The sequence below is a fragment of the Narcine bancroftii genome, chromosome 1, assembly GCF_036971445.1.
Source record: "Narcine bancroftii isolate sNarBan1 chromosome 1, sNarBan1.hap1, whole genome shotgun sequence".
Lineage (NCBI taxonomy): Eukaryota > Metazoa > Chordata > Chondrichthyes > Torpediniformes > Narcinidae > Narcine > Narcine bancroftii.
Genome location: NC_091469.1, coordinates 407,720,491 through 407,732,628, shown reverse-complemented (window position 1 = coordinate 407,732,628; position 12,138 = coordinate 407,720,491). Strand labels below are relative to the sequence as shown.

At 46.1% G+C, this 12,138-nt stretch overlaps 1 protein-coding gene across 9 annotated transcripts in view; it reads right to left on the bottom strand.

The window, feature by feature from the left end:
- The window catches only part of LOC138751514 (uncharacterized), a 95,990-nt gene that overhangs the window by 44,796 nt on the left and 39,056 nt on the right, over positions 1-12,138 (bottom strand). The window contains exon 1 of one of the 9 annotated variants that reach the window (XR_011350018.1): positions 19-103. The exons of the other annotated variants lie outside the window; for them this stretch is intronic. The gene's annotated coding sequence lies outside the window, so the exon portion shown is untranslated. Of the gene's footprint in view, positions 1-18; positions 104-12,138 lie in introns of those variants that run through there. 9 annotated transcript variants of the gene reach the window in all.

Here is a 12,138-nt window from a genome sequence, read left to right as displayed (position 1 = left end):
ATAAGGAGAAGTTCTTACCAATCCTCACTGATTGCAGTCTGTAGGTGAGGAAATCCATGATCTAATTACACAGTGAGGTGTTGAGTTCCAGGTCCTGGAGTTTGCTGATCAAATTTTAATTTCAATTTCAATTTGAGAGAAGCATTATTTATCAATTTCATTTGATAATGAACATTTGAAAGGATTTTCAGGTTAAAAAAAATCTTTCATGTAAGCCGCTTTGACAACTGCTTCAAGTTAATCAACAGGATGGAATTTACTGATAATTGTTGAGATGCAGAGATTTGCCTTTTATACTGTTTGTTATATTTGGTAAAATGTCCACTGGCATCAGTTAACACCTGGTGTGATTCTGGCAGTTTTTTCACATATATGGTAATAAGTTTAAATAATTCACGTAACATTTACCTATTTAAGATTTTTTTTAGAGTTACAGCACATAACAGGCCTTTCCAACCCACAACCCCATGCTGATGAAATACACCCATGTGACCAATTAACCAACTGACCCTATGCATCCTTGGAACATGGGAGGAAACCAGAGTACCCAGAAGAAGCCCACACAAACATGAGGAGAACATACAAACTCCTTACAGACAATGCCAGATTCAACACTTTTCTCTGCAAAGATTCAGCAATTTCTTGAGGAGATTTAAACAGCTGAGAATCCTTGAAAGATAATACCTCTGTCCAATGTTCAGAAACTAAGTCAGATGTTTATTCTTGAATCATTGAAATGGTTCAAAATACTTTCAATTAATTAAAAAGTGATTCTTATGGTTTAAGAATTCACAAATTAATAAACATGATATGATCCTGTCCTTCATTCTTATTGATGTCAATGTAAAGGCTTTAATTATATAAAATAACAACATAAATTTAAAAAAAAATAGACTAAATGTATCTTAATTTGAGTCTTTAGTTCCTTCATAAACATATTCCAAACACTTAGTACTCAGTATTGCTATCTGGCCATTGCAGAGAAGAATCTTTTTGAAAATATAAAATAAATGATGAAGTAAATAAATAAATATTCCTGAAATCATGGTGGTGTGGTGACGCTCATAATTGTAGTGGCGAACCAGCCCCGTGGCAAAGATGGCGTCACGGGACCTTCTCTTCCAGTCCAGACTGGAAGAGCACTTTTGTGCTTGCGTTAGCATTACGTAAGCTCCGGAACAGGAGGGGCGGGCCTTAAAGGCTGCAGCGCAGAATTCAAAGAAAAGCAGTTGTGCTAAATGAGCTCCCAGCCTGTTGCCTCAGTCTTTCTGCTGCGCTTGCGCACAACCCACTGCACTGGTGACCCCGATGAGGCTCCACATCCTGAAGACTTGGCACAATGGACCCCGGAGCCACAGGCACCGTGCATTGAAGCTGCTGACTTTCTGGACCAACAGGCCCCGGACTTGGTTTGGCCAAGCAGAGGCCCAATTCCAGATCAAACAGATAACCTCTGATTCAATGAGATACTTCTACTTCGTCAGCTCACTCGACCAGGTAGCCACTCATAGATTGATGACCTCATCCAGGCACCACTAGAGGAAGGTAAATACATGGCTTTTAAAAACCTCCTCATTAGCACGTACGGACCTAGGCGATAGGACCCCATCCGCTCTCATGGACAAAATGCTCACCCTGGCAGAAGGGCACAAACCCTGCCTCATGTTCGAGCAGACGATCCTCGAGAAAATGCCTGAAGACATCAGACTCCTCTTGGGTGACATGGATTTCAGAGACCCCGATAGGGTTGTGGCAGGAGCAGATGTCCTTTACCACTCCAAGCGTGAGACCATAGACTCAGTCAATCGTGTTACATGGCTGCCACCAAGGGCAATGGGCAAGTCTAGTCCATCACATGAACAGGCCTCGCCCCACTAGAAAACAGAAAAGCCTGATCCTAAATGGTCTTTCTACCATCAGCATTGGGGATCAGCAGCATGTAGGTGCCATCAGCCATGCTTGTTTCTGGGAAAGAATGGGGCCAGCCGCCATAAATTGCTGTGGCAGCTGGCTGACCGAATAGCCTTCTTCACGTCTGGGACAGGATCTCAGGCCACAGGTTCTTGTGGACACAGGGGCAGAGATAAGTATCATTCCCCTACTTCACTTGAGGCATGCACAAGACTTCATGGACCCTCCCTGCGTGTACCCAACATCATTGCCATTAAAACTTTTGGCAAGAGGCGCATTCCTGTATGTTTGGGTGAGAAACTTTCAATTGGTCATTCATGCTGGCTTTGGTATATAAGCCTCTATTAGGTGTAGATTTCCTATGGGCGCATTCGCTACCAGGGCAGATGATTAGTGCACACAAAGAGTTTCTAGAATGTGCCCCTTGGTATGTCCAATGAACCGTCCACCCAGGTCGCCTCCGCGGAGGATCTACATGGCCAATACAGCCACCTCCTTGCTAGCTATCCCTTCATCCTGTGCCCCCAGTTCACCGTCATCATGCCAAAGCACAGTGTCCAGTGCCACATTGTGACCACAGACACACCATTGCATTCTCAAGCCCATCACCTAGCCCCAGACAAACTTAACCTCATTGAGGAAGAGATTAAATGCATGGAAGAACTCGGCATTGTCTACCACTCTGACAGCCCATGGGCCTCACCCCTCCATTTAGTACCCATGTCCAACGGCAGCTACAGATGCTTCAATAATGCGACAACACCAGACTGCTACCCGATTCCCCACATCCAGGATTTCATGGCGAACCTTCTTGTCACAAAGCTTTTCTCTAAGGTTGACCTGATCCAGAGTTGCAATCAGATTCCCGAGCACCCAGACAATGTCCAAAAAACCACCATCGTCACCTCTTTCAGCCTTTTTGAGTTCTCCTGCATGCCCTTCAGCTTGAAGAATGTGGGCCAAACTTCCCAGCGCCTCATGGACACGGTTGACAGAGAGTTTCTCTTCCTTTTATCTACCTCGATGATATCCTGGTAGCCAGAAAGACGCCTGAGGAGCATATTTCTCATCTTCGTCAGCTTTTTAACTGCCTTGTTGAGTTTGGCCTCACCAATAACCCAGAAAAGTGCCAGTTCAGCCTCGAGGAGATCAACTTTTTGGACCACAAAATTATCAAAGATGGCGCTACTCCTTTACCTGACAAGGTGGAGGCTATACGGCAGTTCACCAAACCAACGTCACTGAAGGGGCTACAAGTGTTCGTGGGCGTGGTGAATTTTTACAACAGGTTCATCCCCACGGCCGCCAACATCATGCGCCTACTCTTTGCTTTAATGTCAGGCTCCATAAAGGAGTTCACGTAGACAGATGAAGCTTACAATGCTTTTGAGGAGACCAAGGAGGCCCTGGCTAATACGATGATGCTAGTCCACTCATGAATGGGTGTACCAACAGCCCTCACAGTCGACATATCCAACAAGGCAGTAGGCGCTGTCCTGGAACAGTTCATTGACAACTCATGGAGACCTCTTGCCTTTCTCGGTCGCCACCTGCGACTGCTTGAACTGAAGTACAGCATGTTCGACAGCTCTCTATCTGGTCATCCGCCATTTCTGCTACTTCCTGTGGGGGCGACTATTCATAGTCTACATGGGTCACAAGCCGCTGACATTCGCCTTCTCCAAGTCCTCCGACCCATAGACTGCCCGCCAACAGGGGCACTTATCCTACGTCTCTGAATTCACTACCTCCATCCACCATCCCTCGGACAAACAAAATGTTGTCACTGACACATTCTGCAGGACAGGGGTCCATACTTTGTCACAAGGCATCAACTACCATGATCTGGCTTGAGCCCAGACAACTCTGAGATGCACAGCTTCAGGACAGTGGTCACAGGACTCCTGCACCAGGACCTCCCACTGGACTCCAACAGCACGACTATCCACTGCGACATCTCCACAGGCCAATTCTGATCACCAGTCCCCCCACAATGAAGGAAAATGGTTTTTGACACGATACACAACTTGTCCCACCCCTCCATCCGAATGACAGTGTGGATGGTATCCTGCCGGTTCATCTGGCATGGCCTATGCAAGCAGATTACAGAATGGGCAAAATCTTGCATGGACTGCCAGACTGCAAAGGTCCAGCAACATGCCAAGCCCCATGTCCAGCAGTTTGACGCTCCAATCCGCAGGTTCCAGTGCGTCCACCTCGACATAGTTGGATGCCTGCTCACTGTGGTGGACAGGTTCACTTGATAGCCAGAGGTCATTCCCCTCCCAGATGCCACCACAGATACATGATCGAGCCAATAATGTGGAGACAACAAGGGCTGCAGCAATGGCGGCTCAGCTGGATGCGACCCGTAGGTGCCAGTTCTGTGGCCAAAACCCCCACCCCCGGGCACGCTGCCCGGCAAGAGACGTGGACTGCTTGAAATGTAGAAAATGAGGTCATTATCCATGGGCAACCACGAAGACCCATTGTTATGTAAATGGGCGGCAGGATAACTCTGCTTCTTCCCCAGGTCAGCCAGGAAGGAACACCATGTGCGCCCAGAAGGAGTGGCCATCTTGAACCCGGGATACAGAGGAGGAGCGCCACTACTACAGAGACCATGAGGAGACCGAGAAATGCATGCTAGCTTCCCTCAGGATCAATCAGATGAGTCCACACAATTTGTCAGAGGCTACGGTCTCTGTGAGGTCAAACAGGTTGATATTTAAATGTCTGTTGGATAGTGGTAGCATGGAGAGTTTCATAGAGCTGAAATTAGCCAAAGACCACGGGTTCCCCATATACCCTAGCAACAGGCAGATTCTCCTAGCATCCATCATCCACTCAGTGGAAGTAAAGGGGTACTGTGTGGTGACACTAGAAATTAAAGGGAGGGTGTATAAGGACTTCCATCTGCTGGTCCTGGAACAGCTCTGCGCCCTGGTGCTGTTGGAATTAGACTTCCAGTGCCAGCTGGAGAGCCTCACGGTTGTCCACATGGACCACAGCCCCTGCTAGTGCTTACGAGCCAAAAGCGCTGTGCGCTATCGGTCCTTAATATCGAGCCCCTCTCCCTTATTTACCCACCTCACCCCAGATTGTAAACCCATAGCCACAAAAAGCAGGAGGTACAGCCCCAGAGACAGAGCTTTTATTAAAATGGAGACACACCGATTGCTGCACAAGGGCATTATTGAACCCAGGCGAGCCCAGGTAGTCATAGCAAAGATGGTGGAGAAATTACGCTTAGTGTTTGACTATAGCCAGATCATTAATAAGTTCACACAGCTGGATGCATACTCTCTCCCCCGGATTAGCGAGGTCGTGAATACGATAGCCCAGTGTAAGGTCTTCTCCACCATCGACCTCAAGGCTGCGTACCACCAGTGCCCATCGGGAGGAGCGACCAGCCCTGTACAGCGTTTGAAGATGATGGCGACTCTATCAATTCCTCCGACTCCCATTCGGAGTCACTAATGGGTTATCACTGTTCGAGAGGGAAATGGACTGACTGGTGGACGACTACTGCCTGGAGGCTGTTTTCCCATACCTGGACAATGTTACCATCTGCGTGCACTCGGTGAACGGTCACAATGCAAACCTAAAGAGATTCCTGGATGCTGCCAAGGAATGCAACCTGACATACAATTAAGACAAGAGTGTGTTCAGGCTTTGTTGGGTTATGTAGTACAGAACAGGGAGGTGGGACCAGATCTGGCTCGCACGCAGGCCCTGATGGACCTATCCATTCCCATTATGTCCAAATCGCATAAAAGATGCCTAGGCTTATTTGCCTATTACGCGCAGTGGATACCCCAGTACGCAGACAAGGCCCATCCACTGATGAGAGCAAAAGAATTCCCTGTGCCCAGTGAGGCAGTTCAGGCACTTAACAGCCTGTGCGACCACTCGGCATTTATCACCGAGGAAACATTCCCCTTCCAGGTGGAGACCGATGCCTCAGATGTAGTCATAGCAGCCACCATAAACCAGAAGGGACGCCCAATGGTTTTCAATGCTGCAGGGCTCAGAAATCATACACTCAGCAGTGGGGAAAGAGGCCCAGGCCATAGTGGAGGCACTACCTGGTGGGCAGCCATTTTACAGTCGTCACAGAGCATCAGTCGGTAGCTTTTATGTTTGACAATCAGAACAGGGGAAAATTAAGAATGATAAAATCTTACGTTGGAGGATCAAACTGTCTACTTACTCGCATGACATCTGATACCGCCCTGGTAAGATCAAGAACCCCCAGATGTGCTGTCCAGGGGTGCTTGCGCGGCCACTCAACACATGTCCCAGCTGCAGAACATCCACAGCGAGCTGGGGCTCCCCGGAGTGACCAGGATGTTCCACTTCATTAAGAATGCCAACCTGCCATTCTCCGCAGAAGAGGTAAGGACTACGACAAGGGGTTGTTGTATATGTGCAAGTGCAAACCACAGTTCTACCACCCACCTGAGGCAGCCCTTATCAAATCCACCAGCCATTAGAGCATTTCAGCATCGATTTTAAAGGCCCCCTCTGTCCACCAATAACAACTGTTACTTCCTCACTATGATAGATGAGTTCTCCCAGTTCCCCTTCGCCATCCCCTGCGCCGATGTGTCCATGGCAGCAGTAATTAAGTGCCTGAAACCCATCTTCAGCCTGTGTGGATACCCTAACTACATCCACACAGACAGGGGGGCAGCCTTCATGAGTGCTGAGCTGCAGCAATACATTCGAGAGAGGGGGATAGCTACCAACCGCACCACAATTACAACCCCCAAGGGAATGGGCAAGTAGAGAGGGAGAATGGTACCATTTGGATGATGGTCCTTCTGATACTAAAGTCAAAGGACTTCCCGATATCCAGGTGGCAGGAAGTGTTACCTGGGCCCGGTGCTGATCAGGAAACATGGCCGAATGCATAAGATGGACCCACTGGTCGAGAGGGGAGAGCTGATCTGCAAACCAGAACTATACGTTTGTGACGTTCCCCGACAGGAGGGAGGACTCCATCTCCATGAGGAACCTGGCACCAGCCGAAGAAGAACTGGCCAAAAAAGAAGAGGAAGAACCAGAGGAACCCCAGCCCGACCCAATTGGCACCCCTCCAAGCACCCACACCCCCCTCAGCCGCATTGCAGAGGACGAATGCCACCCCCCTGGGGACCCACAACCCACCCAGTATATACATAACTCCCAGCTGAACGACCGCCCACCCCAGCCCAAACCACTCATCCTCCCTAGGAGGTTCCAGAGGGTGCAGAATCCAACGGTACATCTGGACTTGTGAGTAATTCCAGGACGTTTTAAAGAGGGTGAATGTGATGATACGCTGCGGTACATCACTCGGCCAACAGGTGGCCTAGAGACACGGCACTCGGCTTAATGACATCCGACTCACTCTCTCTCTCTCTCTCTCTCTCTCTCTCTCTCTCTCTCTCTCTCTCTCTCGCAAGCAGCTAGCAGCCAACTATCTTGATGTGAGTAGAATAAAGCTGTGTTGCTCCAAATAGCGTTGTGTCTGTGTTTTCCTTTGGTGCAGCCTGCCATAGCTCACACCACCACCACCATCATGACACTGTCAGCCACCTTTCAACTACCCCACAGGCTTATCCTCCTGCCAATATGTGTTCGTGCGAAGGGGCGGGCACAGGACAACCCTATTAGAGACCCTACAAGGTGCTGCAAAGGAACGGATCCACTTTTACACTCAACATCGAGGGCCAAGGAGGAACTGTTCACACTGGACTTGTCAGAACCAGTACAGTTTTCCTCACCAGTACGTAGGGGTCAGCCACCAAGGCAGCAGACCTCACCCTCAACACATCGTGAGACCAGCGGTGCCAGTTCTTGGGGGGGGGGGTTGCGTAGTGACGCACATAGTCGTAGCAGCGAACCGGCCCTGCTTGTCGCACATGGTGAGTGGGGCAGCCATGGCAGAGATGGCATCACAGGTCTTTCTCTTCTGGTCCAGTCCGGAAGAGTGCGTGCATGCTTGCATCAGTATGATGTAAGCTCCGGAACGCAAGGGACGGGCTAGTCACAGCCTTAAAGGATGCAGCATGAGATTCAAATGAAAGCAGTTGTGCTAAATGAGCTCCCAGCCTGTGGTCTCAGTCTATTCGCTGCACTTGCACACAACCTGCTACAGTGGATAAAGAATGCAGGTCTAAGCATAAGCACAGACAAAATGTAAACTTTGTTTTGTTTAGCAGCGAAGGTATAACCTTTGGAATTATTGCAAGAACTGCTAGTGTTAGTCCACATGTAGTCTTAACTCAGCTGTTTATTACTCCGACCACACAATCTCGATCCATGACTTCTCTGCCAGCAGTTTGTCCAGTTGAAATGTTATCATTTTCAGTTGCTGGTGGAGGCTTTCTCTGCTATTCTTTGAGAAACACATAAGCTGATCTTTTCAGCTAATCTCTTGAGCTCTTTCAGCATGTTTTAGTTCAGACTAATACATGGAATGAGAATGATCGCAAAGATGGCAACATTTAGAATGTTTGATATATATTTACATGTCCTGAAAAGAGAACTTTGGAAGAGGTCCCTAAATTTATAATCCTGCTCTCTAGTAATACAATCCTGGTTACCAATAATATAATTATACCAAAAGTCATAAATCTGTTTCTATTTCTACACTATGAACACTTTACATATAAACAATTTAGTATGTCTTTTTTTATATATATTTAAAAATCAGTCTCATTATCATGTGACAATTTCCAATTGTGCTGATGTGTATGTGAAAATAAATTTAAGTACATACATGCAGATAAAGCTTGTTTGCATTTATCAGTAGAGGAAGTTGTCAGTATTTTATAAATGTGAACACATGTGCTGGTTAGCTGAGTTGTAGTGAATATTCGGTCAACTTGCAGCTTTCTTGATATCTTGTTCTTCAACAAAATATAAAATATCTCGCAGATGTTGGTGTTCAAAGGGACCTTGGTGTCCATATGAGGTGCAAAAACCAAACTTGCAGAAATTGTAAACAAATGGGAAGGCTAATTAATTCCAAAGAGGTTGGAGTGCAAAAGTAAGGAAGTCACAGCTGCAGTGTCCTTGTGCAGTTCATTAAAAATGTACCAGCTGTTGTAGGTCAATTGGATGTAATTGGGTGGCATGGACTTGTGGGCCAAAAGGGCCTGTTACCGGGTTTATGCCTAAATTAAAAAAAAGAAAGATAATAATGATTTTGTTGTAAAATATCTGCTTGTTCTAATAATATTTTTTTCTGCAATATGCAGTAGGAATGAAACAATAGAAAGAATCAGTAAATAAAACTTATTTGCAAAGCCGAGAAATGGGTCCAATTGGAGAAGTGACATTCAGTTGTGTCAACTCCATGATACTGCGCAAAGCAGCTCAATGACATTGTCCAGTCAGGCAAGATAAAGGGAGACCAATCATCATTTCCAGGATGTACTGAACTGTGTTTGCCAGCCACTTATAATCACCTGACTGAGTGAAAGTGCTTGAAAGCTTAACAATATTCCTTCACTTACAGTCTAACATATATCCATCTTCCTAAAAGCATTGCATGGTGTGCAATTACTTGGCTCCTGCTTCTGTTATCATCCTTATCACAGTTCACCTGCTGACATCTAAATCTGAAGGCATCTCATACCAGTAGTGATTTTTTTTTCAAGAACAACCCTTTCCTTCCTAAAAGAGACTGCCAACAGTGAAAGGAGCCCCCAACCTTTACCTTTTTACTCCATGCAAGAAAAAATAATTGATTCTTGTTAATAGCAGGATCAGAAAGATAGAGAAAGATAGGAGTTTAGGCATCATTTGCAAAATTATCATATTTGTTCTCTTCCACCTTATTGTACCATCTCCCCACTCCTCCCCCCCCTCCCCTACACTTACCTATAAATGCCTGGAAATTGAATTAGTGCTTCTAATTCCTTAAGTATTAACTGCATTTCAACTGCTGCTATTCACATTCTTTTGTTACATATCCTTTGATACCCTTACTCAACTAAGGCTGAATGTGACAGTATTTAAGAGCATAAAAGCTTCATGGTACTTCTTGTGTTCAATCACTTGAACTCAGCAACAAGTTTTGTCTTTATTGGAAAGGAATGTCCACTTTAGGGACACCTACATGGCTCTGTGCAGGGCAGGTAATATCTTACAATTTGATTGAGGTTGGTGAGGAGATGACAAAGTTGCTGGCTGGGGGTGAACAGTTGATGTTGGCTGCATGGATTTTAGTCAGGCATTTGAAGGCCCCTCGTGTTAGGCTGATCCAGGACGTACAGATGCCTGGGACCATTATTGAGTTGATAGTTTGGATTCAGAATTGGATTACCCTTAGAAGACAAGCAGTAGAAGGGTATTATTCTGGCTGGAGGTCAGTGACTCATGGTGTTCTGCAGGGATCAGTGTTGAGACTCCTGTTGTTTGTGATAAATGTGAAAATGACTTGGATGAAAAAAGTAGGTGGGTGGGTGAGAGAAATGGCAGATGGACTTTAATCTGGAGAAGTATGAGGTGTTGATCTTGGTTTGGACAAATGCAAGGAGAAAGTATTCATTATAATTGAGCCAGTCTGACTGAAGGGAATTAGGTCATGTATTAGCCATAATTTAAAGGCATATCAGTTTGGGTCTGAGGAGCCCATACTCATAAGCCCCTTTGCCTTTTTTTACACAGTGAATCCCAGCTCGCGATTACACTAGTGCATTACTCCCCACTGTTGTACTTTTTATTCTTTTACTACATGGAGACGTTAATGGCAAGGGCAGTATTTATTTCTATTTATAGGAGTCTAGAAAAAAGTGTATTCATGAAAATGAGTGGAGAATACTTTACCATACTCATGACTTGTGCCTCATCAGATTCTGAAATGAACTTCTGTTATATCGTGGCTGCTAGAGTTAAGCTTCTAGTCTGTGGTGACCCATTGGGTCACTGCCTGGGGCTCAAGGGCATAAAAGTTATTTGATCTTTAACAGCAAATACCTAAAGGTTGCCCAACTTGGAGGAGTCATGTGATGGAGTAGTGGCTGGTCGAATGGAACCAGCCCTCTCCAGAGAAAAGAAAAAAAAAGTTTGAAAAAACAGAGCTCAATAAACATAAAATACAGGAAGAGAAAGATAAAGTTACAGAGAAGAGACAGAAGATGGCACCCAAAAGAGAAAAAGTAAGAATAACAGAGAAAAGGGAAGAAGGAAAATTACTGGAGAAGAAAAAAGAAGGCCTTACCTGCACATTGGAGCAGAGAGCCACCATGGAGAGGAGCGGCTGATCTCCGATGTTGGTAAGTCCCCAGAGGAGGGGTGTCTTCCCGACCGGCAGACTTCAAAAATGTCTCTCAGAGCCAAGAAGAGGTGCGCAACTGCACATGCGTGAATAGTTGCACGTGCGCAGTGTGCAAGTAAAAGAAAAGGTTAACGCTGGCGGGAGGGGGACTCAGCTGAGGAGTGGCCAGCTACGGAGTGGCCAGCTGAGAGATGCCCAGTATCGGGGCATTCGGCTGGGGGAAGCAAACAAGAAAGAAGAAAAGAAGAGTGGTGAGAAAGAGAATGAAGGGCGGGAAGAGGATGAGCAGCAACGGGGCGACCGGCAGGGGGACAACCTGCGGCAGAAGGCCCAGCAGTGGGTCGGCCTGCAATGGGAGGCCCAACAATGGGTCGACCTGCAGCAGGAGGCCTAACAGCAGGAGACACAGCAGCTGGAGACACAGCAGCTGGAGGCCCAGCAAGGATACAGAAGCAGCTCACCAGGGAAGGATGAAGATACACAGATTCAGAAAAGAGAAGAAAAGCGACACAGACATAGATACAGACATAGAAGAAGAGGAGGAAGAAGACCAAGAATTTCAGAGGAAAGAAGAAGGTAAAATAGAAGGACAAAATTTAGATAAAGCCTTTTTTGAAGAACAAATGAGGTCATTAAAAGAATGGCTATCATTAGAATTTAGTTCAATCAAAAGAAAAATGAAAAGAGCTGAAGACAGAATGCAAAGCTTAGAGTTGGTCATGACTGAAATAGGGAAAAGAGTAGAAAATGTGGAGGAACGAGAAGCTGCTGTAGAAATGGAGATAAATGATTTAAGAGGGAAGATGGAAGAGAGCGAAATTTTTTTTAAAGAGACACAAGATTTATTGTCGCAAAAAATTGATTTATTGTAAAACTACAGTAGGTGAAACAACATAAAAATAGTGGGCCTGAAAGAAGGCAAAGAAAGGACAGATATTAAGGAATTTATAAAA